At 44.7% G+C, this 16200-nt stretch overlaps 1 long non-coding RNA gene across 7 annotated transcripts in view; it reads left to right on the forward strand.

Moving 5' to 3' along the window:
- Nucleotides 1-10578: 10578 nt before the first annotated feature.
- Nucleotides 10579-16200, forward strand: part of LOC123277628 (uncharacterized) — a 38290-nt gene continuing 32668 nt past the window's right edge. For 5 of the 7 annotated variants that reach the window (XR_011494784.1, XR_011494786.1, XR_011494785.1 and 2 more), the window contains exon 1: nt 10579-12071. This is a non-coding gene — a long non-coding RNA (uncharacterized lncRNA). The remainder of the gene's footprint in view (nt 12072-16200) is intronic. The other 2 variants (XR_011494790.1, XR_011494789.1) reach the window with 2 other exon arrangements.

The raw sequence follows: 16200 nt of genomic DNA on the forward strand, positions 1-16200 counted from the left end.
AGGAGGGAACACTCCCTAACTCATTTTATGAGGCCATGATTACAATGATAACAAAGGCAGATAAAAACATCACAAGAAAATAAAATTACAGGCCAATATCCCTTATAGATGCAAAAGCTTCAACAAAATACTGGCAAGCCAAATCCAACAGGATGTTAAAAATATTATACACCATGACCAAGTGGAATTTATCCCAAGAATGCAAGAGTTGTTCAACATAAGAAAATACATCAATACAATAAACTATGTTAATAGAACAAAGGTTAAAAAAGAAAGATTACCTCAATTGACACAGAAAAGGTATTTGACAAAATCCAACACTCTTTCATGATAAAAATACTCAGAAAACTAGTAATAAAAGGGGACTTTTCCAACATGATAAAGGGAGTTTCTGAAAAACCCTCAGCCAACATCATATTCAATAGTATAAGACTCAACGCTTTCTCCCTGAGAGCAGGAACAAGACAAGGATGCCTGCTTTCTCCACTGCTGTTCAACACTGGAAGTTCTAGTGAGAGCAAGTAGACAAGAAAAGAAGATAAAGGGCATACGAATCGGAAAGGAAGAAGTAAAACTCTCTCTATTGGCAGATGTCATGATCCTATATATAGTAAATCCCAAAGAATCCACAAGAAAGCTACTAGAGCTAGTAAATTCATCTAAGCCACAGGTCACAAGATCAACAGACAAAAATCAGTTGTGTTTCTATACACCAGCAATCAATAATTCGAAAAGGAAATGAAGTAATTCCACTTACATTAAAATAGCATCAAAAAGTATAAAAGACCGAAGAAAAAACGTAACCAAGGAGGTGAAATATTGTACACTGAAACCTATAAAACATTGTCGAAAAAAATTAAGACAGACCTAAATAAATGGAAACACACTCATGTTCGTGGATCGGAAGACTTAAGATTAGCCTCTTCAACAGATGGTGCTGGCACACAGGATTTCTACATGCCAAAAGAGGAAGTTGGACCCTTACCTCACATCATATATAAAAATTAACTCAAAATGGAACTATGAAACTCTTAGAAGAAAATATAGGAGTAAATCTTGGTGATCTTGGATTTGGCAATGGATTCTTAGGTATGACACCTAAGCATGAGCAACAAAAGAAAAAAATAGGAAAGTTGGACGTCATCAAAATTAAAAATTTTTTTGCATCACAGGACATAATTAAGAAAGTGAAGGGGTCAGCCGGGTGGCGAAGCGGTTGGGTTCGCATGTTCCGCTTCAGTGTCCTGGGGTTCCCCGGTTCGGATCCCAGGTGTGGACATGGCACCGCTTAGCAAGCCATGCTGTGGCAGGTGTCCCACATGTAAAGTCGAGGAAGATGGGCACAGATGTTAGCTCAGGGCCAGGCTTCCTCAGCAAAAACAGGAGGATTGGCAGCAGTTAGCTCAGGGCTAATCTTCCTCAAAAAAAAGAAAAAGAAGAAGACAGTGAAGAGGAGGCCCAACTATCTTGGCCGGGGCAGCAGCCACCACCACAGGGTCCTGCTGAGCACATTGGGCCACCTGGTGCCCTTCCCAGTCTGGTTCCTCTACAGCCTGCCCAGCTCCCCAGCACTGGGCCCCAGCCAACACCCTTGAAAGTCTGGATATGGAGTGTCCACTGTGGCTCATGAACAAGCAGACGATCAGCCACAAGCCCCAGTGGTCCTACTTGCCCTGCTGTGGTCCCATCACATGCTGGGCTTCCCCCTTGGCCAGCACATCTACCTTTCACCTCAAATCCACCAAAACCTGGTCATCTGACCCAACATACTTGTCACCAGTCATGACAATAAGGGCTTAGTGGCCCTGATCATCAAAGTTTACTTCAAAGACATCCATCCCAAGTTTCCCACTGGAGGGAAAGATAGGCCAATACCTGGAAAACGTGAAGACTGGAGACATCATTGGGTTTCAGGGCCCAAATGGGGCTGCAAGCCTACCAAGGCAAAGGAAAGTTTGCCATCTATCCAGACGAGAAATCCAACCCCGCGGTCACGACGGTGAAATCTGTCCGCTTGATCGCGGGAGGAAAGGGCATCCCTGGGAGGCTGCAGGTGACCCCTGCCATTATGAAGGACCTGGACGACCATATGTCAATCGCTCTTTGCCAGTCGGATCGAGAAGGATATTCTGCAGCAGCCAGAGCTAGGGGAACTGAGGGACGAACACTCAACTTGCTTCAAGCTCTGGTACATGGTAGACTGAGCCTCTGACGCCAGGGACTACAGTTAGGGCTTCTTGAACCAGGACATGACTGGAGACCACCTTCTGCCTCCCTGGGGAGGAGCTGCTGGCGCCCCCCGCCCATGACTGAGTGGCGTGCCTGCCTGCCCAGCCTGGACCGCGTGGGCCGCTCCCATGGCAACGCAGGCACCGGGCACGCACTCCAGAACCCTCAGGGTGCCTGTGCGCATCAGTCCTCCCCCCACACCGTTTTTTCCTGCTGCCCCCGGGTTCAGCCTGTCCTGTCCGGGCCCTTTGTGGTCACCCAGCCGGATTGACCTGAGGGGTCCCCTTGGGAGCAGAGTTCTGTTTCAGACAGGCCACAGCTGGCCGTCCTCAGGGTAAGTTCCTGTCTGGGTCCCTGTCCTCACGACTCTTGGCCTCTCCCTCCGTCCACCCCCATCCCCCCGCCCAGACAGAGCTGAGGCTGCCAGCACCTGGCTCCACCCACCTCTCCCCGCCACGGATCACAGTCTGGAAATAAACAATGTCCACGCAGCCCAGAGATGCGGTGGCCAGGGGGACAGAGGGCTGCTGGGAGCGAACCTGCCTCCCGCCCAGGGGCCAGGCAGGCCCTGGCCAGCCAGGAGCTTGGCTCTCTAGAGTGGGAAGAGTGCTGGCTGAGGGCCCCTCCGGCTGGTACCTGAGCCATCTTGCAGCTCCAGCATTTTCCCCTAACACACCGGAACATTCAGGCAGCCGTGAAAGTTCCAAGTCGTCAACTTGGCAGAAGCCCATCTTCCACTGGGAGGGCGGTGCAGAGAAGGGGGACCTGCGCTCCTGGCTGGGGGCCTGGCCTGGCTCCTCCCCCTCCTCCTGCCCTGGCCCCCAGCATGGGTGGGGGGTGGGGATTTGAGCCATACCGCGTCTCTGAGAGACATTCTCAGTGATCTCGGCATCACCTTTAGACAACAGCTGGGTTAGCCTTCTGCATATCAGCTTTTTCAGAGTTATTCACCAGCAGATAAAAAAAGAATGAAGTAAAATGTTGCTAATATTTAAAAAACAGAAAGAAAATAAAAAGACAACCCACAGAATGGGAGAAAATATTTGTAAATCATATATCTGATAAGGATTTAATATCCAAAATATATAAGAACTCCTACAACTCAACAAAAGACAAACAATCCAATTAAAAAATAAGCAAAAAACTTGAATAGACATTTATCCAAAGAAGATATACAAATGGCCAATAAGTGCATTAAAAATGCTCAACATCATTAGTTATTAGGAAATGCAACTCAAAACCACAATGAAACACAAGGATGACTATTTAAAAAAATTGGAAATAAGTGTTGGCAAGGATGTGGAGAAATTGGAACACTCATACACTGCTGGTAGGAACGTAAAATGGTGCAGCCCCTGTGGAAATAGTTTGGCAGTTTCTCAAAAAGTGAAACATCAAATTACCATATGACCCAAAAATTCCACTCCTATTATGTACTCAAAAGAATTGAAAAGAGGGACTCAAACAGACACTTGTATGCCAAGGTTCATTGCAGTATTAGTCACAATAGCCAAAAGGTGGAAACAATCCAAGTGTCCATCAGTAGATGAAGGGATAAACAAAATGTGGTCTATACATACAATAGAATAACATTCAGCCATAAAAAGGAATGAAGTTTTGATAGGTGCTACAATGTGGATGAAGCTCAAAATAAGTCAGACACAAACGACAAATATTGTATTAAATATATGAATATATGAAATATCTAGAATAGGCAAATTCATAGAGACAGAAAGTAGATTAGTGTTTATCAGGAGCTGGAAGAAAGGGTAACGGGAAGTTATTGCTTGATGGGTACAGAGTTTCTGTTTGAGGTGATAGAAAGTTTTGCAAATAGTGGTGATGGCTGCACAACATGGTGAATAATTAATGCCACTATATCGTACACTCAAAAAATGGCTAAAATGACATATTTTGTGTTATATATATTTCACTGCAATAAAAAAAAACCCTGATTAAACTGCTCTTGTCTGTCAATCTTCCAGTGTCTTCTTATCCTCCTCCTTTGAGCCCAGTGACCTAATGTTGCCCCATTCTCTCTCAATTGCTTGAAGCCTTTCTCCTCCACATTGTACAGTTGGCAATGTGGCAGCAAGTTGTTGTACACTTGGCAAGACCTGTGGAGAAGGGCACACCAAACAGCACCATATGCTGGCCGACCATCACAGTGTTCACAAAAACTGTTGGCACAGAACATAGGGCAAAAGGGAAAAACTTTAAAATAATATGAGTACAAAAATAGGTATGTATTATAAATATGTTTGTACAAAAAGTACATTGAATAAAAGTTCTAGAAGCAGGGCCGGCCCCGGGACCGAGTGGTTAAGTTTGCGCACTCTACTTCAGTGGCCCAGGGCTTCGCTGGTTTGGATCCGGGCACGGACATGGCACCCCTCATCAAGCTATGCTAAGGCGGCGTCCTGTATGCCACAACTAGAAGAATCCACAACTGAAAATACACAACTATGTACCAGAGGGCTTTGGAGAGAAAAAGGAAAAATCTTAAAAAAAAAAAAAAAAAAAAGAGTTCTAGAAGTGTAGGTAAACCATATTTGATAGCTTTACTAACTTGTGCAGGGAAATGAGCTTTCTCTTGATCATGTCCCTCAAAGGTTTGGGGAACAAAGCTATGGCATCTTGACCTCCTGAAGCAGGTGGTCCCCAGGTATTAGGCCACGAAGACTGGGTCTCTATCAAAGATGTAGGCAAGCCCACATGGTGCTGATCTATTAAGGTCCTCCATACTTAGTTTCTCTTCTTTTGTTTTCCTAAGTTTGGCAAAATGTTTGATTGACTACTTGGCCTTTTCACAATTATCTTGAAGCTTAAGGGCATTTTTTGTGGGCCAGAACTTTCTTTTATAAAGTGAGAGATTGAACATAATAGACCCCCTTCTTCTGTTCTATCCAACAGTTCTGCCCACGTGTCAAGGGGGAGGGGAACTCGAATTGATTTTTGCCTTGGGGCACTGCATACAATTTTGCATACATTTTCTAAGAGTCAGATATTTAAACCTACTTAATACAAAATCATGTACAGTAGTGGTTAAGAGTTGAGGCATTGATGTCCCCCCATAGGATCAACATTGGCTCTGCCCCTACTGTGTGAGTTGGACAAGCGTGCCTTCCACCTCTCTGAGCACTGATTCTCTCATCTGCAAAGCGGAGAGCGTAACACCCACTTCAGAAGATTATGGTGAGGGCTAAATGACGGAAGGTACGAGAGGCACCTAGCACAGTGCCCCGCGCAGATGTGATGCTCAAAAGTGATAGCTCCATAGTTACTTCATGTGTTCTGGAGCATCCATGAGCACCCGCAGGCCCCTTCTGTGAACATTTCCCCAGCAAATAGCCCAAGATGATTTCTCCTGTCTCTACATTCCTAAAATAATTCATGAAAATACATGCCAGAGCCATATTATAGGTACACAAACTTTGATCAAATAAACTCTGAGTCCTTCGAGAGCAGTGGCAATGCTGTGCACTCTTGCTGCCCTCAGCCCGATGAAGTCACACATGTAATGGGCCCTGAAGGAACACGTTAAATTGAATGGCTGAGAAGCAATTTGGGGCCATGGAAAAAGCACTGGACTTGTTGCCATAAAATTCAGGTTCTAGTCCTGGTTTTCACATGTGTGAGCTTTGTGACACTGGACAAGAGACTTCAAGGCAGCTCCAATCATCAGTCTCTACATTGGTACCATAGGTACGCCCAGCTGCAATGAACTGAGTGCTTGTGTTCTCCAAATTCACATGTTGAAATCCTAACCGCCAATGTGATGATATTAGGAGGTGGGGCTTTTGGGAAGTAACTAGGTTATGGGGGTGGAGCCCTCAGGAATGGGATTAGCGTCCTTATAAAAGGACCCCAGAGAGCTCTCTCATCCTCTTCTACCTTGTGGGGCTACAATGAGAAGATGGTAGTCTGCTACCCAGAAGAGGATTCTCGCCAGAACTCGACCATGCTGGCACCCTGACCTCGGATTTCCAGAACCATGAGAAATAAACTTCTATTGTTTGTAAGCCACCCAATCTATGGCACTTTGTTACAACCGCCTGAACGGAGACACTAAGCTCCTGTCAGGACAGAACTGCAGTGAGATTCCAGCGTGACGGCATACCTGTGAATGTGTGCGCTAAGTCCCACAGTGCTACACACAGAACTCCACGGGCTCCTGCATTGTGTCTTGAATCTACATCAACAACCAAATTCTCCTAGTGTTGTCGTTATTCTAGGCTGTTCATCAATGCCCCTTTGTTCTAGCACTAGAAGGGGAGGGGGGCCTGGGGGGGGGGACCTGTTGGGTGTTAATCATTTACAATCAGGCCGTTGTCCCAACCAATTAACCAATTACACCTAAAGTGAAAGCCCATTTGCAACCCACTGCAAGCATTAGGGGATTGATAGATTTTTAATGGTAAACTCTTAAGTACACAAAGGCTTATGCTCAAAACTCCCATTAGCAATAATGGGAGTTATGCCTGCTGAGACCACCGAGAGATGAGAGTTGAATGTGATCCATAATCTATCTTACTTAACGTCATCAGTTTCCCTATAGCCCCTTCAAACAATCAGACGCCAGTGAAATGCCATAAGTGGAACTAATAGCATTGATTTAGGAGGATATTGACCGTCTATTTCAATGAAGCTTTCCAACATGAGAAGCCTATATATATTTTAAAATCGTGATGTGCCTGTGCACATTTATTTTTTTGTTTATTGAAGGAGAAAGGCAATCCTTTAATGATGAGAAGGTACTAGAAGAGGATAATATACATGAATATATCAGCCAAAATATTTCCCCTAATACCTGGATTTTTGCCCTTCTTATATAAAAATTGATTACATTTGTTGAGCCTTTTATAAATTAGAAAATCTTTCACATTGCCTTTGGTTTACAAGAAATGAACAAATCCAAAGAAAGTGACAGTGGGTTTTTTTTTATTATTATTATTTCCTTAAAAATAATCATGAAGGCACCCTTTGGACAGTCATGAAATATGATGCTTGGTTAGAATTTTCCCAGTTATGTAACGACAAATACCATTTCTCCCTTGTTCTTACCCCACATTCATTCAGTTATCAACTCGTGTCTCATCTTCCTGTAGACATACAATGTCTGTGCCTTTCCTTCCAGCACCATCATGCCCACCCAGCTATGGCTCCTTTATGCAGATCACGACTGAGCCAGTGACTTCTTCATTGCTCCTCTTTCCTTAAATCTCACACCTTCTATATTGCACAGATGTAAAATCTTTGATGGCAGGGACTATCCTCTAGATGCCCTTAAACTGTGGATATAGTGACCATGTTTCCTGAACAAAAAATCAAGACACATGCTCTGGCAAGTACATTTATAGAGAAAAAGAAGCAGAAACCTGAAACTGGACTTTTCTCTCCAAACCTGTGGTTATTGTCTCTAACAGAATGTATTCTGCATTGTACATATACAACACACAAGGTTGACTGATGGGTTGATGGTTTAGTCTGTTTAGAATAGAGATTGTAAACTGGTAGGCTGAAGCTCAGATATGGTCCAGGGTAATTTTTTTGTCCAGCACTTAAAAAGAAAAAAAATTTGAATCGATTGCCAACATTTAAAAATTGCTGATTTCACATAAAAATCAAGCTACTCTTGAGACATCTGAAGATCTAAGAAGACTGGGTTTTTAGAAATCAACTGAAGCTAAAGTCCACCCAAGATGGGGAATGTAATAAAACTAGAAACCCAAAGTGGGCTGTACTTCCAATATAATGACGGACAGGAAAGAGCCTGCCACACAGAAGGGGACAGCAAGGAAACTTTCCTGCCTGGACTTTGGCAACTGGTAAAGGAGATACCTATCTATATATAGTAGGATAGTGTGACTATACATGTATACATATATAGGTATATATTTGTCTTTTGATAATTTATATCCACACACATGGGTTTGCAGCCCAATTCACCCTACTTTTGTAGTTAAAAAACAAACATAAAAACAAGCAGAGACACTGATTTGGTTCTGGGTAAGTAGTTACCCCAAGGAACTAGTAACAGTAAATACAAATGATTTCTGAATGAATGTCACTTCAACCTATGTCTCAAAGAATTTCTGCAGAGAAACTCCAAGGAATAAGAGCTCACAAAGTAAATCCACAGAACATCCAAGTAAGCAAGGCACAGTGAGTCAATCTAGCAGCAACAGAGGACAAAAATCAGACTTGCAAAATCTTCACATATGGAAATGATAAGATGTAGAATATAAAATAAGAATGTTTACTATTAATTCACTCAACAAATATTTTTTTGAATACCTTCTATTTGCCAGGTAATATTGTAAGCTTTCAGGACAAAACAGCTAACAAGATAAATACCCTGGCTCTCCAGGCGGTTACATTCTAGGAGAGCGAGACACATTAATACAGTATGCAGGACGGCAGGTGGTGAAAATAAAGCCAGAAGAGAGAGATGAAGTGTTACAATAGAGGTAGCTCACTGTCCTTAGAGCCACATGGGGATTAGCTTTGGGTATGAGGGATGACCTGGGAGCTCTGGGCTTCTTGGGTGACTGACATAAACAGGGATGCAGGCATAATGGGATTATGATGGTCTCACACAGACAGTGGTGGTAAGACTGTGAGTGTGGCTGCAGTGAGGAGAGGAGTCACTTCTCAAGGGCGTACAGAGTCCAAGGCCTCCCTCTTTACTCCTGACAATGCTTATGTGAGGGATAGGAAAGGAATGTTCTCACCTGAAGCTCAGGTTACACCAGGGATCCCTCTTGCTTCCTGCTGATGGAGGCTTAGAGGCCAGGGGAGAGATTGGCTTACCTTTAAAACTTTGTTTCAAGAAACAAAAGCCTGTAGGTATCAGCAAGAAACAAGAGACTATACAGAATTGTCCAAGAAAAGTTCTAGGGATCAAAAAAATAATAGAAATTAAATACGCAAGTTCAAAAGGAGATTGGACACAGCCGAAAGAAGAATTAGTAAACTGGAAGTCAGATTCCAAAAACCCTCCAAATGCAGATACAAAATATGGGAGATTGCAAGACTTGGACGATAGAATTAGAAGGTCTAATATACATGTAATCAGCATTCTCTAAGGATATAGCAAAAATGAGGGAGAGGACATATTCAAAGAGATAATAGCTGAGAATGTTCCAGAATTGTTGACAGTCATGACCTACCTGGTCACAGCAGGCTTTTTTTTTTTTTTTTTTTGACCCCCTTGTCTAGAAGTAAAAGTTTCTCTTAAACCACCTTCCAGAAATTTGTCATTCACTGAATATCACTTTACGGTTCACAAAGGGCTTTCACATTCTCAAATCTGCCCTACATGTTTTCAGACTTAATGAAAGTCTTGAATTTGTTTTCCTGATAGGAAGCTGAAATAATCTCTGGACCTGCACCAGTATTAAGGACATTCTCTTTAGAGTAGAGAAGAGAAAATTTCTCAAGGCCGAACTTACTAGTGATAACTATAGCATGCTCTTAAGTGTGACGGACATGGTAGTAACTACTGCTGAAACTGGTTGATCCTCTACAGTTTTCATTTCAACATTCTTTTGAGATATTTCCTTTGCAAATTTTCCTATCTTTTGTTTTCTCTCCCCAGGAATGATTTTGGGAGCCCACTGAAGACAATGCCCTTCAGTGGGTTAACTGGTGGGACCCAATTTTCATCATGATCTTGGAGTACCATAAATCACTTTCTCCATTTGCTATGGGAATAAGGTCCCATCCTTCTTAGCATGACATAATAGGCTATTAATTTGCATTCTGTCACTGCCCTCCTTTCCAGCTCTACTCTCAGTACAAGCACACAAGACAACTCACAATTTCCCCCAATATATGAACACACACCAGGCTCTTAGGCCACCATGTTTCTTACTGGAAACTCCCTTTGTCCCCCTCATTGTTCCTCCCATCCTTTTTCAATGCCCCTTTCTAACCTCCTCTCACCTAAAATCTATTGGTCTCAAGAAAGTCTACTGGTCCTTCACGAACCTCCTCAAACTGAGCATCTAGCTACCCAAAGCTTTCTCTGACAATATCTATGGCACCTTGTGCTACAAAGTATTCATCTCTGTATCCCACGCTTGTCTGACATCTGATGGGTGCTCAATAAATTCTTGGTGAATAAATGGCATAGAATGTCTGGGAAAACACTGAGGGGAAAAACCAAGCTTACAAGCTCACCATAGGGCAATCTTTACCCCTAGACCCAGAAATATCACTTCTAGGAAACTGACCTATGTAAACAATTGAGAATGTGCTCAAAGATTCAGCCACAAGGCTCACACTTCATTGCTCTTTCTTTTTTTTTTTTTTAAAGATTTTATTTTTTCCTTTTTCTCCCCAAAGCCCCCCGGTACATAGTTGTATATTCTTCGTTGTGGGTCCTTCTAGTTGTAGCATGTGGGACGCTGCCTCAGTGTGGTTTGATGAGCAGTGCCATGTCCGTGCCCAGGATTCGAACCAACGAAACACTGGGCGGCCTGCAGCAGAGCGCACAGACTTAACCACTCGGCCACGGGGCCAGCCCCTCATTGCTCTTTCAATAGAAAAATCCTGGACACAGTTTTAAGTCCTTCAATTGGGCTCAGGCCAAATAAATGTACAGTGGAATACTAAACAGCCATTTCAAACATGTATGGAAAATATTTAGTGCATGTCATGATATTTTATTCAAGAAAAAGTGTTACTCAAGAAAAAAAGCAGTGTTCAGTCTGATTACATATAATTCTATACCAAATTGTCAACAATGGTTTTCTGATTGTAGCATTTCAATTTTTTTTCTTCTTTCTGATTCTGAACAAAAATCTAACTTTTCCACAATGAGTACTGATTATTTTTGTGATTAAAAAAAAGGAATTTTTCTTTTTTTAAAGGAGAGAGTCCTGTTTTTCCTTGGTCCCACTTTCCTTTGGAGCTCCAGCTCTCCTAAGAGGCCATTCACAGTCCCAGCATCCCAGGGTGTCCAAGGGAAAGGGCTGTCCAGATAGTTTAGCCTCGTTCCAGAAAATGGAAACTCGGAAGGGGAAAACAGCTGCTCCAGTGAGTAGTGATTTTAAAATCAAAACAAGAGGAGTGGACAATTCCTAAGATTTCACGATGTTAGAAAACTTCCATGAGTTTCACTTTTCAAGATAAAAGTCCTATGAAAAGTCCGTGCTGACCCCTAAATGATTTGCCATGGAAGGACTCTGGAGAGCATCTAAAGCCAGCTTATTCTTACCTTCGTCTACATTTATTTGGACATCCCACAGCCAGAACCACACACATACACACACACACCCGACTTTTATCCTTCACTGCAGCTGTTCCCGGAGTTACCTAAAGAGACCCAACCCCGGCCAGCAGAGGCCCAGGCCTGGCTCCGCGCCTGAGGAGCCAGGGCCCCCTGTCCAGGGGGCGGGCAGGCTGCTAGCCAGCGGGTGACTCGACTTCCTCTCTAGCCTTCCCGGAGATCCCCTCCCACGTCACCGCCATCAGGTCTCCGAGGAAGTCAGCTTCTGGCCTCAAAGCTGTTCTGAAGCTCCTGGGAGGAAAAGGGAGGTGAGGTGGCAAGAGCCCTTGCGCGGGATCAACGGACGGGGCCCCTAACTCGGTGTCTGTCACGCTTGAGGCGGCCATGGGGTGAGTGATTTTCCCGTTGAACGGATTAAATCTCTCACCTGCCAGAGAGGGTGTCTACCTAGAATGTCTGCGTCCCCTCTCCAGCGTTAAGGAGCGTGAGTAACCCGATGTCCCGGGGGCGCCGCAAAAAGAAGCGAGAATTAACACGGATTGAGGGTCCTCGAGGTGCTGGCACCCTGCAAATACCGTCTTATTTAAACCCTCAACAATCCCTTATGGTAAGTGTCCCTGATCCCAACATACAGCTTGAAAGTGGAGGCACAAGGTCAGCGAAGTGCTTTCCAACCTTTTCCAGTTCATGATACAGGTGAAAAAATATTTTTACAGCACACTCGGGCAGAGGAGTGCGTTCCAGCCAGAAGCACACGGCCGCCGTCGCGGGGACCGGGGCTGCAGCTCAGTTTACCGGTCCCACCTGTCACCCGTCCGCTGCTCACTGGAATGAGAGCCGCGAAGTGGCCGATCCAGGGGAGTCCGACAGCCGCGCAAGACCCCCTGGACGCGATGCGCAGCTCTGCCTTGTGTGGCTTCAAGCAAGGAAGCGGATCTCTGCGGAGCCTGAGTCTCCCCTCTAAGTGAAGCTAATGAGAGCGCGCCCCTCACTAGCACAGGGACGCGAGGAAAGAACGTGACCACACGCTCATTGCCGAGCCTGCGCCAGGGACCGCTCGGCGCTCCTGCGGGCACGCGCGGCCGGGGGCTCAGCGGGGCGGGCACGCGCGGTCCCGGGCTCAGCGGGGACAGGGGGCGGGGACAGGGGGCGGGGACAGGGCGGCGCGGTGGCGCGGAGGTTCCCGGTTTCCGCGCAGACTTCCGCGCAGCCGGCCGCTGCGTCACCGGCCGAGCGCGCGGGCCGGGGGGCGGGGGCGCGGGCGCCGCTGGAAGCCCCGCGGCCCTTACGGAAAGTGCGCCCGGAGTTCCCAGCGCCGTCGGGGCGGCGGGGCGGTGGCCCCGTGTCGCCCGGGTCGGGCAGCGGCTGGTGGCCCCACGCGCTGTCCGACGCGGCGCGCCGCTCCCTCGGCCCGGGCTGGGGGGGGCCCCCGGACCCCTGCTGTCCTGGGCGCGCCGTCGAGCCTGCACTTCCCCCGGCGGCGGGGAGGTTGGCCGATGGAAGCCCCCCCCCCCCTCCCCCCCACCGCTTCCTTCCACCCCCGGACGCCCGCCCGGCTCGCCCCATTGCACAATTCCTGCCGTGGAATTGCCGCGTGACTCGGCCCGAGCCCAAAAATGTTTCCCAGGTTTCCCCAGCCGAGAAAGGAGCGCTTGGGTGTCCCGCCCTGACCCCAGACGCCCTTTACATTGTTCTTTTTCGAGTGACTGGGTTGCCCTTTACAAAGGAGAGCTCCCTAGCCCGCTGGCACACCCGGTCTAGCTCGGCGCCGCGTGAACGCCACTGACACGTTTCTTTTCTCCGTGTGTATTTGCAGACACAAAGCGTTCTGATCTATTTGGGGGAGAATTCAGGAGCTCGTTTTAAAGGAGGATGGGAGTGGTGCTTAAAGGCATTGGAGACAATCTTGAGCTCTCCAAGAATCGGTGTTATCAGCACCGAGGGCCCATAGTAGATCCTGTAGAAACAGCGAATGAATGAATCTTTGGAGGGGGATTTAAACGGCTGTTCACTTGGCAGACGAGGAAATCTAGAGGTTATGTGAAAGGCAGGAATAGAATCTGTCTCATATTTCAGCTCCAAATACTTGTAATTATGAGATGGGTGTATTTTTCCCTCTTTATGAAAATAAAATGACTTCTGCAGTAATCTCTGCAAAGTCTTACTCCACACGCTACCCCTACGCGTCTAAAACAAAATAAAACAGCAATCCCCCAGTCCAATACATGCATGCAAAAGGTTAAATTTGGCAATGCCAAAGCAAGATATTTGCAAGGCATTTTTGTCTTATTCCCATAAGCTAACAGCACTTCTTTTTTTTTTTATTAATGTTATGATAGATTACAACCTTGTGAGATTTCAGTTGTACATTTTTGTTAGTCATGTTGTGGGTACACCACTTCCCCCTCCGTACCCTTCCCCCACCCCCCCTTTTCCCTGGTAACCACCGATCAGATCTCCTTCTCAATATACTAATTTCCACCTATGAGTGGAGTCATATAGAGTTCGTCTTTCTCTGACTGGCTTATTTCGCTTAACATAATGCCCTCGAGGTCCATCCACGTTGTTGTGAATGGGCCAATTTCGTCTTTTTTTATGGCTGAGTAGTATTCCATTGTGTATATATACCACATCTTCTTTATCCAATCATCAGTTTCTGGGCATGTAGGCTGGTTCCACGTCTTGGCTATTGTAAATAGCTAACAGCACTTCTCAATCACACAAAATATGCCCAAAGAAGAAAAATAAACAAAACAAACAAATAAAACAGTGCTTCTCCAAGATGATGTGGAAAATACCAGGTCCCCACTCGCCTTACTTTTGTAAGTACGTGCTGGGTGGTTTTGCGTGGGAACTGCTAGGCTCGTGAATGACCCTGTGTTGCTCTGAGACCAGTCAGTTGTTTTACTCAGGCTTGGACCAGATTTGTTGGTCATCTTTCAGAACAGACAAGCTGCAATCTGTGAGAACACCAGGGACTTCAGTGACATCTTGCAGATGGCTGGACAGCTTGTTGTCTTTGAAATTTCAAGACTGACCAAATATACCAAATGTGTAATTTAGGGACCAGAATTGCCAAACAAGTAGATGTGACGATCAAAGGAATCAAAACGATAAGTGGCAATCATGCACAAAACTTGCTTCTTTTGTGGCTTGTCAATGATTTCCACAATGATGACTATGATACAGTTACAGTAATACAATCCGAGTGCAAGGTCTTATCCAAGAAGATGCTGGGTTTTCCAGTGATGGACACAACAGCAGACCAAATTATGAAATGTCTCATTTTTTACATCAGCCAGATAGACTCTGAAATGGGACAGTCCCCTTCTGTAACTCTGCTGTCTTCTTGCCCCCTTGTCTAGCTCTGATATCTTGAAGGTGGGAATGAATACAAATTGCTAGAAAAAATTTGAAATTCTAGGCAGTTAGGTAGAATATATTAATTCTGGCTTGGTAATCCAACACAATGTTCATGAAATCAAAGCATCACCTCCTATATTTTTCCCATACTGCAACTTCCAGTTCGCCATTTTACCAGGCTACGAAACCAGAACTCTAGGACCAGAGTGTTGGCCCCTATGCTTGCCCTGCTTTGCTGCTTGAGAAAAGGCATCTGACCAAATACCATCTTTCCCAAGTCAGATCTTAAGAATAACAACCTATTTGGATGCAAATGATACTTTTTATTATTACATACTTCATTCAACACCATTACATAACCAGTGTTGAATTTTTCGCAAAGAAAATATCTCAGGACAATTTCAATTGTTATCAACATTAATTAGTTCAACTGTAAGATGATATTTATAAGTCATGGTAGCTAGCACTTTGGAATTGACAGGGTCATTAGAAAAAATGACTGAAATATTTTGTAGAGTTTTTCATTGGAGCTATATAGGTTCAATGAGTGTCACAGGTCTTAATCAAAAACATTTATATTCATGAAGCCTTTGAAAATTAGAAAGTCCATTTAAATGCTTATGTTTATTATACAATTGTTTATAGTAATAAAAAGTTGGAAACAACTTGGATGCTCATCAATAAAAGAATGGTTAAAGAATCAATGATATATCCACCTACAAAACTGAATATAGTCATTCAAAGAAATGCTGTAAAGCTATAGTCACTAACTTGAAAAAATCTGCTAAATTATTATCAGAAAAAAGCAAGTAAATTAGCGGAATATGTATATTAAACTAGTTTAAAAGCACATAGCTTTTAAGCAGGTAGAAAAGTGTCTGAAAGCACATTCATGATACTGTTAAAGTGGTTTCCTCTGGGGAAGGAAGTGGGGTTGGTGAGTGGGTGGGTGGAGGTGGAGAGCAACACTAGCATTTTACTACAGATCTCATACGCCTAAAAACAAAAAAGTACAAATACATCATTAATTATTAAACTTTTCAGAAAGTTAATTTCGTTTCCAATAAAGACAGGCATAAGGATCTGTACCTAGTCTCAGAAATTAGAATAATATTACCTTTCATTTCCAAAACAGCTTGCAGTTTGCAACTGTGATAACTAACTCTTGCTCTGTTCCGGGCAACTTCTAAGCCTTTTCTGTTTGCTAATTCATTTAACCCTCACGAGGGCCCTATGATTAGTTACTGTTATTCTCCCATCTTAGTGATAAGGAAACTGAGGCACAGAGAAGATGAGTGACTAGCCCAGGGTCACGTAGCCGGTAAGTGGCAGAGCTGGGAGATGAATGCGGGCATTCTGCCTCTTGAATCTCA

The sequence above is a fragment of the Equus asinus genome, chromosome 16, assembly GCF_041296235.1.
Source record: "Equus asinus isolate D_3611 breed Donkey chromosome 16, EquAss-T2T_v2, whole genome shotgun sequence".
Taxonomy (NCBI): domain Eukaryota; kingdom Metazoa; phylum Chordata; class Mammalia; order Perissodactyla; family Equidae; genus Equus; species Equus asinus.